We start from the raw sequence: 7185 nt of genomic DNA, 5'->3' as shown, positions 1-7185 counted from the left end.
TCCTGTCTCAGAGTTCAATTCAATTCAATTCAATTTTATTTATATAGCGCCAAATCACAACAAACAGCTCCCAAAGTTAATGGAGCTGGTGAGCACTCTATTTGTTGGCAACGAAACTGACCACTAAAGACTGAAAATGACAGTCTCTCTGAGTTTGTCTGACTGTGGCTCACAGCAGCCCCACTGATGACATATTCTAGTCTCTTTAATAGTGGCAGGCCCTGATCATCCTGTTCCACTACCACGTGGCAGGTCAGGTAAGTGGTCATTCAACAAAACTCTCTTCATCGTCTCTGCTTAGCTTAATAGCACAGAGTCCTTCAATTGGTCCCAAGCTGGTAGCAATGAGGTAAGCTTCATTAGCTGTGACCTGGTGTAGGTTTTTCTTTATACTCCAGACCAGTCATCTTCTCTCGCCGGCCGACATTCTGCTTGTCTGAGACACCTGGGTTGGCAGTGCTGTACTCTGTAGGATTGTGCACCCTCTTCACTGGTTACCTCTCCTCTTGGTCAAACATTGGAACACCCCTTTGTTTCGAGAGCAGGCAGTTATAGCCCTGAATTTCAGCATCTCTGGATCAGTGCTGGCCATTCCATGAATGGCCTGCTGATCCCGGACAAGCCCCCATAATCTGTTACAGGCCCTGAGGGGTGAAGTCACCATACCAGTAATGCAGTCTGACAGAATATAGCAATTGGGAAGAGCTATGATCATGATGGAGTGCTGCCATTCATGTCCAGATTGCGACTGAGGTAAACAGGAATTCCCCAGAAAGAGCATCCTGATTGGCAACTAGTCCCACAACAAAGGTTCCACTTTGTTCTTAATAGCTCTGTACCCTTAAAAGCACATGACAATGTAACATTAAAATATCTACCATGAAAGATTACATTAAATAGTCCTTTTTAAATTCAAGTGAATTCAATTTTATTTATGTAGTGCAAAATCACAACAAACCCTCACCTTAAATACAGCTACTGAATAACAAAGTAACTAAAAATATTGGGGTGACACATTTTTAGGTTCACCACAAAAACACAAGATGTAACAAATCTGTTAGATATGATGTTCTGAGCAATTATTAACTCTTCTTAATTGGCTCCTTGTTAAATCGAGAATTTAATTTAAATAATTCTTCTCACATACAAGGTCTTAATCAGGCCCCATCTTCACTTAAAGATTTCATAGTACCATGTTACCCCAGTAGAGCACGTCTCTCTCAGACTGTTGGCATACTTGTGGTTCCGTCCGTATTCAAAGTAGAATGGGAGGCAAAGAAAGAAAGAAGGAAAGCCTACATACATCAGCTTGTAATAATTTGTTTTACTTAGAGCCTGCCAGACCTAAAATGACCTTTAGTGTATATTCACAGAGCAAATGGCTGTTATATGGTACATTCTTAGATGGCATCATCCATCAGGATGGAAGAAGTAAAAGTTCCAGTCCATGGTGGTTCAATATCTGTAAGACTGTTTTAAAACAAATTTAAACTGTCAAATAATCCTTAGCATAGTAGATGGGTTACTAAAGCCTATAGCCTATAGAATATTCTGATTCTATTACTCTCCAGAGGTTGACGAAGGTCACATAAATGTCTCTTTTGGTCAGTAGTTCATTGAAATCCATGGAGGGTGTAACTGTGTTATAAAAACACATGGCAAGCTCAGACCATGCTCCAGCTGAACTGTGGATAGCAGCTCATACATGTAATTCAAAGCCAGATAACTGAGGATCATTTCAAATATAGGTAATATTCTAACACAAGCAGACTGCACTCTGTATTTATGTATTCTGATGTTTAACTCACATTTCTGACAATTCTAATGGATGATAAACTAAATTTAACTTACATAACTCTTGATGGGTATGTAGAGGTGGAGAAGTACAGATATGTATATTTTGTGATTATTTTTACACTATATGTTCTAATAGTTTGCTTTAATGCTATCATTATTTGTCTGATTGTGATTCATCAAAGCCTTCATGAGCCCATGTATATTTTATTGCAGCTTTGCTGATTAATTCTACTTTTTACAGCACAACTATCTACCCAAAGCTTTTGCTTGATGTTTTATCTGAAAAACAGATCATATCACACACAATGTGTCACTTTCAATTTTTTTATTTACACTTCAGGGGGGTCACAGTTTTTACTGTTGGCAGCCATGGCCTATGACAGATATGTGTCTATATGTAAACCTTTGCAATATCCAGCTATCATGAAAAAAACTACACTCTGTGTGTTCTTGGTCTTATCTTGGATTGTGCCTGCTTGTGAAGTTGCAGGAACATCAACACTAAGTGCTACCTCAAGACTGTGTACCTTTACTCTGCAAGGAATATTTTGCAATAATTCAGTTTACAAACTTCATTGTGTGAGTTCAAGAGTTCTGTCTGTTTATGGTGTGATTGTTTTGCTCAATGTTGCATTTTTTCTATGCTCTACATAGTTTTCACTTACGCAAAAATTCTTGTAATATCCTATCAAAAGTGTGGAGAAGTCAGGAAAAAAGCTGCACAGACCTGTTTCCCTCACCTACTGGTTTTATTCAACTATTCATTGTTCTGTACATATGATATTCTTGTAGTTCGACTGGAATCTGATATTTCAAAGACTGTACGTTCAATACTGACTTTGCAAGTCGTTTTGTATCATCCACTATTTAATCCAATCATATATGGACTAAAAATGAAAGAAATTTCAAGACAACTCAAGAGGTTGTTCTGCGAGTAAAGTGAAAAAATGATAGGTTGGTTCATCTTTGAAATAAATACTTACAGTAAAACAAATACTTAATAATGGATTTATCCCATCAGATATTCACCACATAATTATATCAAACCTCATAATACTGAGGTTTGCTACAGTATTAAATGTGAAGACATGCTATCATGTCTGTTAAATTCACTTAATAGGCCCTCGCTTTGTCGGCGTTTGATTCCTGGGCCTATTTTGCTAACCATCAGTTTAGCAGATGCAGTTACAAAAAATGCAAAGATGGAGAGAAACTCCAGTTGTGATTTTGCACTATATAAATAAAACTGAATTGAATTACTATATTTAAAAAAAAACAGTGGAAGCATGGGTTTTATGTTTGTGTTTCTTTCTGAAAACAGTGGCAATTCAGATCAGTGAGTGAAGGCTGAAACAGAATCACAGGCTTTTGATATGACAATCGGTTACAAATTAGTGGAAACTGTGTTGTCTTGTAGAGTGAATTTCAGCTGGCATGCAGGATTTATCCAGAGGAGAGATGAATTATTACCGACTATTTCACTGAATGAACCTGAAATTTGTGTGTAACAGCTGATCTGTACTATATGTAGAAGAACATAAACATGTTTATCATTAAATCTGAAGCTGTCTCTGTGTTATTGATGAGAGTGTGACTGCACTGAAATGTATGCATCGCTCTTGTGTTTTCCTCAGCTGTGTGAGGCTGTAGGTGCTTATCGGTCAAAGTCAAGTCAAAGCTATTTGTTGTAAGATTCAGAGAAACTCACACACTAACAGTATTTAAAGCTACATATTAACAGAAATTTCAGTCTTGTATGTAACAGTTCTGACAGAAGTACAAAAAAAATAAAATGTCTCTGACCAAATAATCGGGAACAGAAACAAATGATGAGGGTGGTCTGAGGGCCTGGCATCCTCTAGTGGCCTCTGCACTGTGGAGCTCGATTAATATTAGCCATAGAAAACCAGAGCTGGCAGGTCCACCACTGGCACCTTGTGCTTTTCACCCATGAGAGCAGGTCCAGAAAGTGTACAGAGAAGCCGTGGAATGGCATATCCACAGAAGGACGCACAGACCTCTAGAAGCTAGGCAACAGGACCCAGACTGCCATTAGGGCTCAAGTTGCAATTCTTGGACCCATTGTCAGACTCTACACTGGTGCAGCAGTTCGTGGGTTCCTCCTGGTGCATGACAGTGCCTGGGCTAAGGTGCAGCCAGTTCCTGGAGGATGAAGGAATTGATACCATTGACTGGCCCGATGCTCGCCTCTCCTAAATCCAACAGATTATCTTTGGGACATTATGTTTCCATCCATACGATGCCACCAGGCTGTACCTCAGACTGTCCAGATGATGCTCTGGTCCAGATCCCCCCGAGGACACAATCCATTGTCTCATTAGGAGCATGCCCCGACATTGTCAGGCATGCATACAACCACTTAATACCATTTTGAGTTTCTGTGATCAAAGTTTGAACAGAAGAAATGGACTTGCCTATAAACTCTGCCCGCCTACTCTCCAAGCTATAGTGATGCAAACTAGAAAGGAGAAGGTTCACCATCAAAGGAAAAATTGTGCCTTAACTGCATTCTGGTAACAGTGCTGGGGCACAACGCTTACTGCCAGCCTTTTTAACCACTGCCAATCAAGCAAAGAATATTCATTTTTCCCTAGTAACCAATGATATAACTCTTGATGGGCATGTAGAAATGAAGAAGTCCGGGTATGTTTATTTTTATATTATGTTCACAGTATATTCTAATAATTTTCTATAATTCTACTATGGTACAGTACCAGTCAAAAGTTTGGACACAGATATGAATGGGTGAGTGTGTCCAAAATTTTGACTGGTACTGTATATCATCTGGGTTCATAAAAACCTTCATAAGCCTATGCACATTTTCATTGCAGCCCTGATAGTTAACTGTGTTTACTCAAAACTTCAGATCTAGTATTTCCTGGAGGGAGACAGCTGAAACTATTGGAATGATATGAGGGAATGAAAAGTGAACAAAAAAGAGCGAGGACCAAGGAGGGGGGAAACTAGCATTTTTTTGTTTCTGTCGCCTGGCACCACATTTAAAACACCAGCACATGACCACAAGGTAATTAACACACATAATGCAGCTCACACAAGCATAAATGCTGGTAGGTTGCATACCAAGGCCTCGCATAGCCCCAGCAGAGAAGTCTAATTAGTATCTAACCAAGCTAGCTCTCTGAGCAGCTCTGACAGAACCAGCAGCGCAGCCACGCCACCTTTGGCATGGCTGCGGTTGATTCACTCAGTACAACACATATAGTATGGGATATCATGCCGTCGCATGTCCTGCTGAAGACACATCTATTCATGTCTTTAAGGCAGATGACCTGTGATGACATATATGCGGCTCCACATGCACATAATATATACTCTGTCATCACAGTCATCCCTCAGTTCCTACGCTCTTCACCTCACTAAGAACACCTCTGCTGAGGCGGCTAGCTAGCTACTGCTAGTTAGCTCTGTTGTCTGCCGGCTCGAAGTTAGCTTAACTGCCCCTGTTGGTGTTAGCCCAGTTGGTGTGTGGGCTGTCCGTGGAGTGCTAATTTTGAGTTTCTCTTGTGCATCATTTTTCACTTTGAGTTTTTGGTATCAATACCAAACCAAAGCAGGCAAAACAGAATCTTCTGTTTGCTCCTGTCCTCAGGGGTGCGGTTTCTCTTTGCACGACAAGGACCAGCACGAAACGTGCCCCCGTCTGTCTAGGAATTGTGCACGCTAGTAAAGCAATGACTGAGCCAAAAGCCTGTGTATTTTGTCACCAGCTCCGGTGCTGGACCCTGGAGAGATGGGTGACTTTCGTAGAGAAAGTGCTGGGAAGGACAGCTGTCACACAGCATGACCCTCTACCCTCCGAATCTGGTGCCCTTGCTTTGTCTGGGTCCAAAGGCGAGGAGTATCTGGTCGGTGTCCCCTAGCTGGGCAGACCACATGGATTACGGTGATGGGTTTGCCAAAAGCAAGTCAGAACAGTTCAAGAGCGCTGGCAAGCTTCAGGCTGAGCTAGCTTACCAGGATGACGATGACCTGCTGGACATCGGCCTGGACTTGCATGGTCTGTCAGAGGAAGAGCAGGAGAGCCTCTCATTGACCCGGTTTGCCACTGCGCCAGCCAGCCATGACAGCGTGTCTTTTTTTTTTCGCTGTTTCGCTTTGCAGCGGACTAGCTGCAGGTGGAATGGCCCTCTCCTTCGCCAGCTCAGAAACCATCACGGTTCGTGAGTTTTTTCCTCCTGCACGAGCCCGTGGCGGTCAAAAACTGCCTCCCAATTTTCCCAGACTTTGTCTCCGAGCTAACCGCTTCATGGAGCAAATCACTATCTACCCGTGTCACTGTGCCTGGCTATGGACAGTATCTGGAGTTCGACGGTACAGAAGAGGCCGGCTTAGCCAACCCTCCTCCAATGGAGCCATCCCTCTCGGCTTACCTGGCCCCATCCCATAACCATGATGTGTGTGGCCCATCAAATTTTGCAGATTCTTTGTATCTCACCTGGACAAGATTTATCGGGCTCAGGCGGGCACTGCCTGCAACCATGAGCTCCGTCACTATGCTCCAGACGTACCAGGCAATGTGCCTGGCAGAACTCGGGCCACTGGTTCCCCCAGACGGTACACTGGCGTCTCTCATTCATGAGGTCAGAGTCACCACGGATTACATTCTTCATGCATCCTGCTGTGCAGTGCTCTCCATGAGCTTGAACAATAGTGGTGCAGGGGCATATGTGGCTGACACTCTCTGATGTCCCAGGTAGGGACAGGGCTGTTTATTTGCTGTTGGGCTATTTGGGCAATCACTCAAAGCCATTAAGGCTAAATTTGAACTGAGGAAGAAGCAGACAGAGGCTCTGCTCGATATCATACCCAGATGTGATACCAAACCTAAGCTAGCAGCTAGCTCTCACCGGTCCACCATTTCTCTGCCCACTGGGAAGACAGCAGCACCCACCGTTGCTTTGGGTGCGCAAGTAGCAAGAAGCCTCAGTCCTTCTAGCTGTGGGATTGAGTACAGAGGGGCTCCAGCAGCAGGGAGATATGTCTCCCCCCCATTTGCTGCTGCCCAAATGGTGTTGCCCAAGTTTTGTTCAGGTAGTCAGTCCCAGAAGGCGCTGTACTCTAGTAACACTGTCTCCCAAGCACAAACTCCCTGCACACAAAAATGTTTTTTTGTTGCCTCAGGTTGTTATTCCCAGTGTGGATGTGTTAAATTTTCAGGTGACCACATCAAGTGTTCCTGCTGTGTTTCAGTGTTGTGCCCCAATAAAGGTGCCTCCAACAAACTATGTGAATGTACGTGTTCCCATCTTATGATCAATAAAAAATGCATATTCTCAAGCAATTGTAAATCCTCAACCTGCAGGCCAAATGAACCAGCTCAGGTAGCTGATGCCTTTCCCCACAGAC

At 42.9% G+C, this 7185-nt stretch overlaps 1 pseudogene; it reads left to right on the top strand.

Moving 5' to 3' along the window:
• Nucleotides 1-1824: 1824 nt before the first annotated feature.
• On the top strand, nucleotides 1825-2735 carry LOC115800163 (olfactory receptor 6N2-like; annotated as a pseudogene).
• Nucleotides 2736-7185: the final 4450 nt, after the last annotated feature.

This window comes from Archocentrus centrarchus, chromosome 21, assembly GCF_007364275.1.
Source record: "Archocentrus centrarchus isolate MPI-CPG fArcCen1 chromosome 21, fArcCen1, whole genome shotgun sequence".
Taxonomy (NCBI): domain Eukaryota; kingdom Metazoa; phylum Chordata; class Actinopteri; order Cichliformes; family Cichlidae; genus Archocentrus; species Archocentrus centrarchus.
This window is presented reverse-complemented; position numbering and strand designations above follow the sequence as displayed.